Here is a 15,336-nt window from a genome sequence, read left to right on the forward strand (position 1 = left end):
ACATAAAAATATACGTCATTAAACGTGCAGCAACGCTTTTACGCTTTGAAAGATCTTCGAGAAACAGGTCTGTCAATTAAAAATATTGGAAAAAATTATGGCATTGGCATTAGAACAATTCAACGCATTCACATGATGCTACAAAAATGAATGCGCTTGGAAACAAAAATAAACGCGAACTTCAGCGAAGAAAAATAGTAAAGCTACATTATTACGATATACTAAATAAAAAATTATTATCATGGTTGGTACAAAGAGGGATACTAGGAGACCGTATAACCGATGCTCTTATATTAGACAAGGTGGCGGAATTAAGAGAAAATTTTCCGTCATATTCGGGATTTAAAGCGAGTCATGGGTGGTTAACAAGATTAAGAGACAACATGGCATACGCTTATCAAACATAGACAGGGAGAAAGCTAGTGTTGATCAGGATGCATCAAATGCTTTTATAATCGATTTTGAAAAGATGGTAGAGGAAGAAAGTATAAGTTTGGAAAATGTTTACAATATGGACGAAGGTGGACTTGTATGGAAAGCACTTCCAACAAGAATACTGGCTAGAGAAGAACGTTCCCGGCGAGATCGAACAGTGAACTGTTAGATCTACGGAGGTCGTAAGTCTCCGATTAAATCGTGTATGACACCGAGTCTGCGCGATTTCCTATGACTCTTTCGAGTGATACGGATGGTAAGTTGATAAAGAATGGTTTTAACATTGGCTGATATCAATAACACTATATTTTAACATAACATAACAATTTTTAACGCTAGGGTGACTAACTGTACTTGGCTTAGAATGAATTGAGTTGATGGTGAGACTATCGACGGAGTCTTAACCGAATTTTTTACGCGTTGATGTCTGGTTAGTATCTATCCGTTCGTTGTCTGTTTTGTTTTTTAAGAAGATTCGTTAGGGGCGTGAAGTTTTCAATGAGACACTCGGATTCAATGTTTTTTCAAGTTTTCCGGATCTAGAAAGAGAGGCAGTCGTTTTGATATATTTATATTATATATTTATATATTTATCACCTAATACAGTATCTGATCTGGAACCAATGGATCAAGGGATCATAGGAAAAACAAAAAGGTGACCGCCCCGAAGTAACAGTCACTTGCAGGTATGAATCGTACCTGCGAGTGAATCTCACGAAGAATCCGCGCGTCTCGAAGGTTGACCGTGGCGCAGGTAATAAGACTGGGGAAAAAGTGGGTAATTGGGTAATTGGTGTTGTGCAGAAGGTAAGGGGAATACGTGACGGTGAGAGAATTTTGGCGACCAGATGTAGGCAGCGTTGAAGGAAATATTACAGGCAGGAAATAACGGCTTTTCGGTATAATTAGATACTATTATTACGGTCGCTTATTTGTTTGTGGAAAGACGCTTGCAGTACAGATGGAGTCGTTTGGTAATTTTCGGAATCTATTGTATGGTAGGGACGGTGTTGGGTCGAGCGTTCGAGCCGCGTATGCTTTATTACTATAGATAGCTTCTATATACTTTTAACGCGGAACAACAAGTCTTAATGGACATGAGGCGAAAAAAGATAGAATTACAATTGGCTTAGGTGCAAATGCGTTAGGCACACATAACATTATGCCTATTGTAATTTATAAATATAAAAACCTAAGAGCTTTGAAACATGTACTTTCATTACCTTACAGGCAGGAAATAACGGCTTTTCGGGTAATTAGATACTATTGTTAATTTTACTATTGGTAATTTTCGGAATCTATTGTATGCTTATGTCCCGACGGTGTTGGGTCGATCGGTCGAGTCGCGTATGCTTTATTAATATAGATAGCTTCTGTAATACTTTTAACGCGGAACAATTGTAGTTTCTAAGTTGATGATTTTTTCGAGCCGTCTTCTTTCCGGCAATAAAGTCATTTCTGCATTTTCGAGTAATGCACGCCTCATCGGCAGCATTTTTTATAATAGGGTCATTAGCACGCACCGCTTCGGTCGCCCGTCCAGGCTTTCTTGCTACCTGCGGCACTGCGTGCTACGTCACTTTTACATCCCCTTTCATTGCGTCACTGTTCAATCAATTTCTATTCTTCGTTTCTTGTGTCATTGTGTCATTCAACAAAAAGTCTTAGTGGACATGGGGCGAAGAAAGATAGAATTACAATTGGTGTATGTGCAAATGCGTTAGGCACACATAGCATTATGCCTATTGTAATTTATAAATATAAAAAGCTAAGAGCTTTGAAACATGTACTTTCATTACCTGTAATTTTTAAATCGCAGTCAAATGCACGGATGAGTAGAACGTTATTTTCAGATTGATTTGAAAACCATTTCAAACCATCAGTAAAACAATATCAGGAGGAAAAACAAATATCGGAGAACGTAAAATGATGTTAAATGATTGCGAAGCCTACAAAATTTCGCTACAAGAAGAGGAAGATTTTAAAATTATATATTTACCATCTAATACAGCATTTGTCCTGGAACCAATGGATCAAGGGATCATAGGAAAAATAAAAAGAATTTTCCGGCACAAGCTTTTGCGACTTGTTTTAACATATGATCAAGGAATAAATGAATTTTATGACGATTACACATTAAAAACCTGTATTGACATTTCATCGGATTCGTGGTTCAAAGTTACAACAAAGAACATAAAAAATGCATGGAATAAACTGCTACATAATAATAATCCTGCTGGCCCTTCAATTCAATCACACATGGGAGAGTTTGAACCTGATTGGCCAGAGATAATGAGTGCAATTACAGGAGAGCAATGCACCCTGATACATGCCACACAATTTTTATTAGACTGTGAGGAGGAAGAAAGAAGGAACGAAAACGAAAAAACAGAACTGCAAAATGAACCAAACAACCACAATAAATTACATGCGGCCCTTAAGTTATTGACATCTTACAGTAAAAGAGAACCACCTTACATACAACACCTTATGGAGGCATTAAAATTATATCTTTTGAGCAAGGATAAATTAAATAAGTAAGTACATACGTATTCATATACAATGGTAAAAATTTGCAGCCAATTTGAATATGAATTATTTACAAATTAATGTTTTTTTTTTACATTATTTGTTATTAGAAAATAGAGGAAAAACACCACCTTGTTATAACGACGTATTTTATTTATTACGTAATTTACTAAAATAAAATGAATTACAGATTAAGTATCAAGTAAATAAATGTTGTTCAGTCTCATTGCAAGGCTGGAAATCTGTTTCGGTTTCCTTCCGTATTCAGGAAGAAGATCCGAAAGAACGAAATTATTTTATTGTGAAAAGGTGAAAGTTTTAGTATTTTAGGTGTACCCGGTGACTACGCGACGCATCCCGATTGCCATAGCCAGGGTGGTACCAGCGATCGCGAACTCTCTGACCACCCTTCGTACCTGCGAAAACTGTGACAGCAGCGCACCAATTTGCATCTGATCGATTGTACCAAACCATCGGAAAATAGCATTTAAAGCGACAAATTTGAATTTTTTGGGAGAATCAAATAAACATCATTGCCTAAACTTTTCACCATCGCACACCACGTGCATCTTGGCAGCGCATTACGCGCAACGTCTATCGTCTTTGATTCTATTGGCAACAGAAATATCTGTCCAAACTATATCACGTTTGGTCTCATTTGAATCAGAAATCCATCAGCAATATGTTAAAAAAAAATCAGTATTAAAATGTTAAAATTAAAAAAAATCTATGTCATTGTATTATGAGCTGTCTTCCGGGAATTCGAGTCAAAGGAGCCGGGACGCGTGCCGCAGCACACGTGTTCACCGACTCGCATAGCGAGAAAATCGATAAATTACAGGGTCGCGCAATATCTCGGTGTCAGAAGTGGCATACTTAAGTCGCGCCAGGAAGAGAGACACTACTATACATGTATATACGGTCTAAGGACGTAACGCCCACGCGACACAATCTCTCAATAAGAGCGCGGTCCCTAGATCGAGACGTTCGATCTCAATCCATAAAACCGCGGTGTCACCAGTCTGGCTCATAACGCGTCACGGCTGTCTGGCCTCGGAAAGCGACGGAGAGGCTCTTCGGAATCGAGCAGATAGCACCGTAGGACCGCTGTCAGCCGGCAAAGACCGAGCACCTGGCGATCTATCATCCGCGATCCTCTCCCGGGAACGATTGTTAAAGAGTTTCGAATGACGGCCAGCCATTTGCGATCGATGGCCCATCCACGCGCGAGCGCGATGTCGGTTTTTCCACCTAGAATTAGTATCTGGCTACGTTCAACCCCCCGTTTGACTCGGCAGCCGTTCCTCCCCCCCTCTCCATAAGAGACGAGAAGAATCCCGGGGGTTATAGGAAGAGGATTCTCGAGGTTCTAATCTCCTGATGGTCGGTCAGCTTAGCTTTTTACGGGGTCCGTATGAAAAATCTATCAGGGTTAAAGCGTCGCTGAATCATTGATCGCTTATGCACACCGGCGCGGCTTTATCGGATGGATTCTCCTGTGAGGAACCGTTTCCGAGCGGCGCGCCGCTTTGAAAAATTCAGCCGCGTACCGGGCACTAATAGAGGACTTTTTGCAAGTTGACGAGCCATCCGAACCGGGCGCGCCCGTTAATTATTTTATGACGCGACGTCCACTGGATTCGCGGCGATGCTGGGGGAGGACTTAGGCTGTCTTCCCACTTGGAACCGTTTTATAGCCAATTTCAATCGACCGATTTCAATGAAATTTTCAGCGTGTACAGGGTGTTCCACGTAACCGTTGCCACGATTTTTTCCAGCATCTCCGGCGGTCTAACAAATAAACGTTTCGAACAAATGTTACTCGGTTTTTAGCCGGCTACGGATTGCGATATAAAAAGCTTCGGAAAGAAATATTTTACGTAAAGAAATCAAGGTCACTTTCATTTTTTTTTAAGTTGCACAAGACGAATTCGATGACCTGTTATACCACGACCTTCGGATGACCTTGACGTAACACAGTTTTCAATGACAACATATCACTTCGTTGATCGCATTTTTTGTGCGTCAAGGTTGTCCGTAGGACATGGTGTAACATATCGTTGGATTCGTCTTGGCACAAGCTACAATGATATGAAGTAAAAGATATAAGATGCAATTTAAGAAAATGAAGGTGACCTTAATTTTTTGGAATAAAACACTTATTTCTGAAACTTTTTATACCGCATTATTCCGACTATTTTTTATTCATATTAACATTAGATTTACGGAACCCGTTAAAATGGCGTGTCACCAATTTTTTAATTTACGATTACGGCAAATGTTACAATAACACTTGTTGAGAATCAGAATAAACGTCTTATTGTTACTTTTATAAACTCATTTAAAACAGCTGTTTTTTGTCTAAAAATCTAGTATTAAATAAATATTCCAAAATGTATAATCTTATCTACAAACATCAATTCATCGAACAGTAGTATAAATATTCAACAATAACATTTTTAATCGTCGTAAAATCGATGATAATATTATACCCTCTGAAAAGCGTTCCGTAATAGGTACAGTAAATTCTCCTTAATTGATGCTCAGCTTAGAAACAAAAATGGACAATTTGGGAAGAAGAGATACAATTATTCGAGCTTTGCGGCTCGTTTTTATAGTTAACGATCGTCACCAGCTATAAAAGCGAGCCGCAAGGACACGAAAGCATTCTTTTTGGAAGAAAATTGCTGCTATATTTTTAGACATAATCATTTCAAATTTATATTTATTTATATGTAAAATAAAATTTGTATTCTAAAGATTTCTATGGAATTTTCAATGAAATAATCATCAATTATTAATGAATTGAAAATGAAATAAAAATTGAGACCATCTTCAACGAAAAATTTTAATTCTGACCAACGATGCCCTAAAATATTGGTAGCGGTACGGTAAATTTTGTTGGCGCCTCGGAGTCGCCATTCGAGTGCAAAGGGTTAGTTTTTAAAATCAATCGTACGTCAGCGGTGTCTGGCATTCTTCGAGCGTCATTTAAAAATGTTTATTGCTCCATGGTATAGTAAAAAAATATACGGTTACGATCGCGAGAGTCTACAGAATCGTTCTACGAAAAATTCGTGCCTCTAGCGTCACAAGTTACACCGGGAAAAATTCTCAAACGCGATAATTTGTCTGCTGAAAAAGAAACTCATCTCCCAGCAATTCGAGTTTCAAACTGAAATCTTCGAAGAACCGACAACGAGATCGAGAAAAGATCGTCTCGCGACGTGTAAATGAAATCGGAATCTACGATATAAAATTCATCGTCGGTTATCATCACGGCCGGAAGCGTGACCGCGGCCTAATAAGTGTCCTCGAGCGGGTGGTTTCGCTCACCTCTTGGAGCTCTGCGCGCCCATCGCGGCGATCACGGCCGATTGGCGGGAAATTCGAACGGGGTTCCAGCGCGTCCGCGGTGCGGCAACAGCAATCAACCGAATAATTTAAGGGTCCATCGAGATAACGGTAGGTTACGACGCGGGTCGCGTCTGTATTTCCGGCATCGATGCGAACCTATTCGCTTAACGACGAGATTTCCCACGATGCGCAGCACGCACGCGTGCACAAATCGAGAGGACCGTTCGATACAGTCTTTTGTCCCACTGTCGCTGTTAAAATAACGTGATTCCGCGAAAGACACCGGGACAGGAGCGTAATAGAAACACTGATACCGAACCGGCCGCGGCCGGCCAATCGTCACCGATTTTACGATTTCCCGCTAGCTCCCGTGGACCCCCGTGGACCCCCATGAAACCAATATGGCCGCCGGGAAATAATGGGACAGTAGGGCAGCTCTCTCGCGATACCCTGTGCGCGTTTTATGCGAAATCAACTTTAAATTCATCGCGCCCCGCCAGCCGAGAATCATTCTCCCCGACGTGAAACAATTCGCTCGATTCCATTCGAAACGAGATTAGTTTTTTGGTTGATGCGCGCACCGGGACGAACATGAATTCTTCTGGAAATTTGGCGGTACGTCATGCGGCCAGAATATGCCGTGAAATATGATCGCCACGTATCTTTCTTTTAGAAAATTTTAACGTTTTCGTAGAATTTTTAGTCCGTTCTTCGATTTCCCAGGTTTTATTCGTCGATTGTTGTTTATGTATTTAATGTTGTTTTTATGTTGTATGGTTTTTAGTACGGTTTTTTGATGCAGCAATGGCTCGACGAGCATCACGGGTGATGAATTTTATAATTGTATGAAGTGATTGTTTAAACAATATTTTATCTGGAGCGAGCGTATTTTTACGTTTGCAAGAAAATATTAATATTTCTTGTCCACGACAACATTGAGCTTAATACTAATTTTTAAGCAATTTTTAAGAATTTTTTGGAAAAAAACACGAGACTCTGACCTTTTTTTATAGAAAAATTTTTCGAGTTGGAGTAACTTACTAAAAATTGTTCCGGGTATTCAATTTTATAATCATTAATATCTGATGTTTGTTTAAACTGTTTAATTCTAGGAAAATACGTAGCAAAATATATTTAATGATAATAACAACCTTGAGGAAAACACTAATTTTTTAAAGATTTTCGAAACAACATGAGAAGTTGACGATTTTTTAAATTAGCAACTAAAGCATTCGAATAATTTTCTTTAATTAAATGATTTAATTTTCAATAATAATAATAATTATATAACTATAAACAATTTTCGTTAATTTAATTCAATAATTTTGTTAAATACAACTTAATTTTGTCCAATAAGTGTTAATAAATTATTTAAAAAATGGCATTTTAGAAATCGTTTTCGGTAAAATTATTATATTATTATATTTCATTTTATTATAAATTCCATTTTATTATTATAATTAACTTAACGTCCGACTTTGTTTCACGGGCCTGTCAAAGGGGAAATTTAGAAAATTTTTAAGATTTTGTGAAATATGTTCGTAGTCGCTAGAAGCTACAACGTAGTCACATTTAAACAAAATCCGAAACAGTACTCCGAACGGTGTCCGTTTTCGCGTGAGTAGACCCGAATTTATGGTTGCGTCTGATCGTTACATCGAAAATATCTGCGGATGCCAAGGATTAACCGTAGCAGGTAATAAATCAGAAAAGCGTTTTGTCTCGTAGGAAGCAGAAAGAAATGAGGGACTCGACGAAAACTCGCCACCGACTCTACTTTTGGCAAACGACTGCGGGCGATATATAATACTGTAAAATACTAAAATGTATAAGGGAAAATAACGTTTTCACGAAAATACTGCTTCCCACGGATAGATCGATATTGTCTACAATTCATCATCGGGAGGACAAGCGCAATACAAATTGAATCATTCGGAAATCTTAATCGTTTCTCAATGGTTAATTTTGAAAATAGTGTTTTTTTTATTTTGAAAAATTTAATTTATTATTTATATAACATTAATAATTATAATTATACATTTATTATTTAGATAATGATAAGTTATGTACATGTTAAAAATTTCACTAAAATCGGTTGACCTTCGTACGAGCTGTAAATAATTAATGATCGCAAAAATCGCAGTTTTGTTCCGACCTTTTACACTTTTGATCAATAAGTATGAGAAATTTGCAATTTTTACAATCTTTTAACGCTTGTAACTTACCATTGCGTTAAACGATTTCAATGAAATTTTCAGCATGCGTATAACTTACCGAGATCTACAAGACGCATTTTTTACATTTTCGTTAGATTTCATAATATAAACATCCTTTTTTATTATTAAATAATTAACTTTCATATTTCAAAAGAAGTACTCGAAATTTATAGATTTTGTCATTATTAATAAATATAATTAACTAATGATATATACTGAAATTATTTATAAATATTTTATTAAACATTCATTAATTAAATATCTCGAAGTTCGAAAAATCGGCAAAATTAGCCCAAAAGTGATCAAAAATAGCTTCCTCAGATAAGAAAGTTAAACAACGAGAGACTTTTACTTTGTTTTGTCATTCCAAGTATGTAATAGCAAAATTGTAACATTGTCTATTATACAGGTCCCTCTATTATCTAAAAAAAAATTCAAATCGTCTACTCTAATTTTAAAAAAGTTAAAATAGCACCTTGAAAAGTGTTCGAATGTCAGTGGGAGTCACTGTATACATATAGCTGATGGCCGGCCTCAGCGACCAAGGGTTGTATTCGCGAGGCATTTTCACGCCCGGTATCTTTTTCGCCGGCATTGTTCGTCCTTGACGAATACGAGGTTCTCTGTTCTTCAGCAAGGGCGAAATGAACAGCCCTCCGAAGCATTGGCGGATTAATGCGTACTGGTGCCCGAGACGCGATACAAAATTGAGATCCCTAATACGCTATGACACGCTATGACAAATAGAGCGATTATTAAAAAAAGTTTTATTTGAAAATAAAAACTTTATTTATGGCATTGAGAAATTAATTTCAATAACAGCTTTTCGGGACTTTTGCTAGTGCACAGTCGAATGCATGTAGATTTCAGCTAGCGACTTGCGTTCATTTGTCGCATATGCATTGCATTTATATCATTTTACTACATGAAATAATATCACGTCGTTCGTTTCAACAGACAGCTGTTATATTATGTACAAAAAAAATAAAATACTACTAATTTATCAATATGTAATTTAATTAAAATAATACATGTTTGCTGGCTTTAAATGGACTTACATCATTTTCATAATTAGTCAATTGTAATAATCATTTAATTTCAGTTATGAAATTTTAAATATCATTTGAAATATATTTTCTATTAATCCATATAATTTTGTTTATTAATAATAACAATAAATAAAATAGGAGTCTCGTTTCTTATTTTGAACGTCAAACATATTTATACATTGTTAAACTTAAAATAAGATATTGTTATTATTTATTTACCGTAAATAACCAGACCCTGTTTAGTCCCGGTAGGTTCTGCTTTCCCTTGCAAATCATAATTTTCATCAAGGCTCGGTGCGAGCCTGTTTACAATGGTTCCTTCATTGACTCATTTGCACTGGCTCGGCCTAATCCGCCGCTTCTCTTTTTTTTTTAATTTAACCGAACGAGCCAATCCTTGCAAAATCCGTATGACACGACCGGTCATCGCAGGTACATGTGCTTACCTGATAGCCGGCAGCGGTGGCTGATGGTTTTCCACGGGAGACGTTTTCATACCTGGCGCATCTTTTCCGGTAGTATCCTTTTGTCATTGTTCGTCCTTGCTGATTAGGACGTTCTGTCCTTTAGCAAGGACAGTATAAATACCCTGCCGATGTCAACGGAAACACTCATTCTGTGATCAGTGCAGCAGTGATCAGTGCGAAGACCTCGGCGAATTTTCTCAGTTAATTTTCCCAGTGAAGTATAGTGAGAATTTCTTAGTGAACTAAAATGGCATGGTACGTACATTTTTGCTATATTTTTCCGCGAACATTCTTCAGTCACTTGTTTTGACTAATGTCTTCCGTGTGTCGAGTATAAGAAAGAACAATTTATTTTTACGAATTTAAATATTTATAAATAAAATATATTTTTCATCGAGACACGAATCAACCTCTAGTTTGGCCGGATACGGAGAATTCTCCCTAATTGATGCTCGGATAGTGCACGAAGATGGACAAGTCGGGAAGAGGAGATACGATTATTCAAATTTTTGTAAATTGAAATCTTGAAAATTAGAAAATTTAAATACTAGATAATTTAAAAAATGTACATTTATATATATAGAAATCGGAGAACTTAAAAATCGTGAATTTGTAAATCAAAGAATTTAGAAATTAAAATGATAAGATTTAGAAAATTTGGGAAGCAGATGATTTAAAAATTTGTAAATTTAAGAGTCGGAAATCTTAAAAAGCGTAAATGCAGAAATCAAACAATTCAGAAATTGAAACGGTAAGAACTAGAACATTTAGAAACCAGTTGATAACAATTAAAATTTCAGAAAACTGAAAAATCGTGAATTTATAAATCAAAGAATTTAGAAATTGAAATCTTAAAAATTAGATCATATAGAAATCAGCAGACTTCGAAATTGTAAATTTATAAATCAGAGAATTTAAAAACCGTCAATTTGAAAATCGGACGATTCAGAAATTGGAATCTTAAAAATCAGAAACTACAGAAACCAGATAATTTCGAAATTATGAATTTAGAAGTATGCGCATTGAAACATCGTGCCATTCGAAACGGTTGGATCGAGAAATTGCAAGTTTCTCGGAACGGAAAAATGTGTTTAATCCTGGCGTATAAATATTTCCAATTTATTCGCTTATAAAAACGAGTCGTCTACAAAGTTGTCGATTCACCGATAACTATAAAAACGAGCCGCGAGGCTCGAGTAATAGTGTCTCCTCTTCCCAGATTGTCCATTTCTGTGCGTAATCCGAGCGTCAGTTAGGGAGACATTACTGTATCTCCAAACGTTTCTGCAAACTTGATTCGATTAAAGCTTCCGTCGTTTAATATACCGTTTAATATTACTATACCACACGCCATCAGAAGCTGCAAAATACGTGCATACTAATTAATTGTTTCTTTTCGTTCAGTTCCAGAACTACAACTGAATCCTGCATTCAGTGGGGCTCCATAAATGGTGGAGAAATCGAGTTCGAGTCTCTGACGGAGAATACTTTGGAGGGAGCATTGGAAGTAATAAGGAAAAGCTTTTTCCCCAACGAGAGCATCTGCAAAGGCATAGATCTGTTATCGGATCCTTGTAGCGTCAAAGCGCTCGAGGAGGTGTGTTTGGCAGTTACTAGAGACGGTGTCAGCCTTGTCGCAATCGAAGTCAAGACTCAGAAAGTTGTTGGTGTCGTTCTCAATAAAATTAAGAAAATAAAAAGAGATGAAATTGACCCGCGGTGGTTGTGGGGGCAACCACCGTACGATCGACTTCCCCCGATCATCAGGCATCCTCCTGAAATGACTTGGCTTGAGAGCTTCAGAGAAGATTGTGAACATCACACGGCCAATGCCTACCTAGATTTGATGATTGCTATAAACGACCAGATAAATTTATTCGAATATTATGATGTTGATTGTATTATGGAGTGTATGTTCCTGGCTACGCTGCCGGAGATGCAGCAGCAAAATATTGGCGAGAGCTTAGTGTGCTTGTCCGTGGATGTTGCCAATGCGCTTGGTAGTGGAGAAGATGTGAAAGTACCATTAGCCGATACTGGAGGTGATAGTATAATCCGTCATTACCTGGGCGTACCGAAGTTAGTGACTGCCGTCATGACTTGCAATTACGCGCAGACCATCGCGAGGAGGTGCCGCTTTAAGGTCTTTAAAAGGATCAATTACAGGAACTTTGGCTGGGATAACGTACCGTTCCGCGAGAGAATCGGGGATGAGCATCGTGACTTCACTGTAGTAGTCAAGAAAATAAAGAACTTGTACGATTCTTAAAGAAGATATCGCGATATCAAGAAAATTATATTTTATTTAGTATTTACGTGTGTTTAGCACGATTACGATAGTATAATTTTGACCGAAGTTGTCAATTATTATCCTCGAAATTATCTTTGGAATTATTAATTTTGAACTTATCACCTTCGAAATTGTTATCTTCGACATTGTGATCATCTTCGAAATTATTATCTTCGAAATTATTATCTTCGAAGTGATCCTAGAAATAATTATCTTTGAAATTGTTATCCTAGAAATTATTATCTTTGAACTTGTTATTCTATAAAGTGTTATCTCCGAAATTGTTATCTTTGGAAATATAGATCTCGAAATTATTATCCTTGAAATTATTATCCTTCAAATTATTATCCTTCAAATTATTATCTTTAGAATTATCATCGAAATGATTAAAATAACACCAATTGACCAAAATATATTCGCTATGCATTCTATTGGAATCTCGTCGATTTATCAATCGACTTATCAATGAAAAGTGTAGAAATAAAACAATGAAATTTATACTTTTCTGCCTGGTTACTCGTTGTTTAAGCCACTTCATGAAGGAACGGAGATCAGGCACTCGCGCATTTGCATCAACATTTGCATTGTTGCGGCGCAACGCCGACGTAAAATAAATAAAGCAAATCGCCGAGAATTCCGGAATTCATAAAGTTCGCACGGAATCGCAGTTATTCTTTTCTGATTATTATTCATGGTCGTGATGAATAAGTCGCGTCCGTTCCTTCGGAACCAACATCTTTTTCTGTGAAATATCAGCGGAACGATGCCGCCGTAGAAACAAATTGGAAATATTTATACGCCGGGATTAAACACATTCTTCCTTTCCGAGAAACTTGCAGTTTCTCGATCCAGCCGTTTTGAAAGGTACGATGTTTCAATGCGCATACTTCTAAATTCACAATTTCGAAATTATCTGGTTTCTGTAGTTTCCGATTTTTAAGATTTCAATTTCTGAATTGTCCGATTTATAAATTCACGATTTTTAAGTCTTCTGATATCTAAATTAACAACTTTGAAATCATTTGGTTTCTAAATTTCCTGATTTTTAAGATTTCAATTTATAAATTCTTCGATTTTTAGGTTATTTGATTTTTAAGATTGCAATTTATAAATTCTTTGATTTTTAAATTCACGATTTTTATGTCATTTGATTTTTAAATTTAGAATTTTGAAGTCATCTGATTCCTAAATGTTTTAATTTTTGAGATTCCGATTTCTAAATTCTTCGATTTTCGAATTTGTAATTTTTAATTTTTCAGATTATGGTACCTAAATGTTTCGATTTTTGAAATGCGATATCTTGATTGTTATTTCGGAACAGTTTGTATTCCAATCGGCGATCTATGGATTATTGTAGAGTGGTTTAAACGACGCCGTTATTAACACTGTCCGGAGATTTGTCGTTTTCACGTTCGAACTAGCCAGCGGTTAATCGAACCTTGGTAATGTCCCGCGTACACGCGGAATTAGAAACGTATAATTCCAATCCAATTCGCCTGCCACGTTGAATTTCATTTACACTGGCGCGACGGCGGTTTTGGTGCGTCCGATTTGATTAGCAGTAACAATTCGGTTGACTGCAGTTTGTTTAGACGATTCAGATTCAATGGATTCAATCCGCGAAGCCGCTCCAAAGGGAAACCGAACGGTTCGCACGATTAGCACTTTTCTTTTCGTTATTAGCTATTGTTATTATCTTGTGTTATTATCCACAGCTTGGTTGTGTTAAATACAAATTGTCTACGTCGATCGCGACATACAAATACAATACTGTATAATATGACCGAATTTGGCTTCCGATGATTCCACCATTTTGCATTTGAATAATGATGTTTCGTCATAAATTTATAAAATTCTATTGCCATTATTAACAATTGATCTTACTTTTCGTAGATTATTATTAAAAGAACAGGATTTGGAACGACTTTATCGCCTAATAAATGCTCTGTGACGAAAGCTAACCCAAAATCGACAATTACTGTTTAGCAACGTACGTTTTCAAAATATGCAAATATCATAATTATACAAAGTTCTCGCTATTAATCATTGTGGCTTGTTAACAATTGTTGTTGTGATAAAATTGTTCGTAATTCATTGTAAATATATTGTCAACAATTGTTGCTGTAATAAAATTGTTCATAATTCATTGTAAATATAATGTTAATAATTTATATCATTTGTCGTAGACAAATGTATACAAATTCTTGAGCAATTAATAAATTCTCAGTCTGCTTCATTGATAACAAATTTTGCAGTATGTTTTCAATTTCTTTAAAAATAAATATTGACGCAACGATAAAGAAATGTTCAGAATTTTATGAATATAATACGATGATAAATAAAAAGGGAAGTTTGTAAATACGGATATGTAGTTACAATAGAGGAATAATCAAAGTGGTGCACACATCCGATTGACTGCTGCGTTCTCACTGTAATTTCCGATCCGCGTCGCGATCTAATGGATTAACAGAAGCTTGCGGTCTCGTGTTAAAACGGATATTAACAGACTGCAACTAAAATAATCAATTAAACCCCTTTAACAGAATTGCATGCAGACGTGAATCCTATTAGCGGCTTTGTTCAGCCTCTAATACATTCGTTATGTAACAGAGTTGCAATCGTTGTAGAGAGGATAGCGAATTACATGTTTTTGAAAATCCATTGCTTGAATTTTGAATAATTTCCGTACACAGAAAATGGCATCAAATGGTATAAAATAGCATAAAATTGCCTAAAATTGCATAAAATGGGATAAAGTAGCATAAAATGGTGTAAAATGGCAGAAAATGGCAAGGAAAGCTAGTAGATCACTGTTTTTGGTCCCAATGGAAAGAGGAGACTTCATTCTATCAGATCAAAGTCATTTCAATCGCTATGAAAAGTTTAAATTATGAGAGAAATGTGAATTTGAAAATAACCAAAAAATTACCATCTCTACTTAGAATGGGGGGTCTTAAAGATACAAAGGCACTAATACTGAATAATCCAAACGG

This window comes from Megalopta genalis, unplaced genomic scaffold (genome assembly GCF_051020955.1).
Source record: "Megalopta genalis isolate 19385.01 unplaced genomic scaffold, iyMegGena1_principal scaffold0062, whole genome shotgun sequence".
NCBI classification, from domain to species: Eukaryota; Metazoa; Arthropoda; class Insecta; order Hymenoptera; family Halictidae; genus Megalopta; species Megalopta genalis.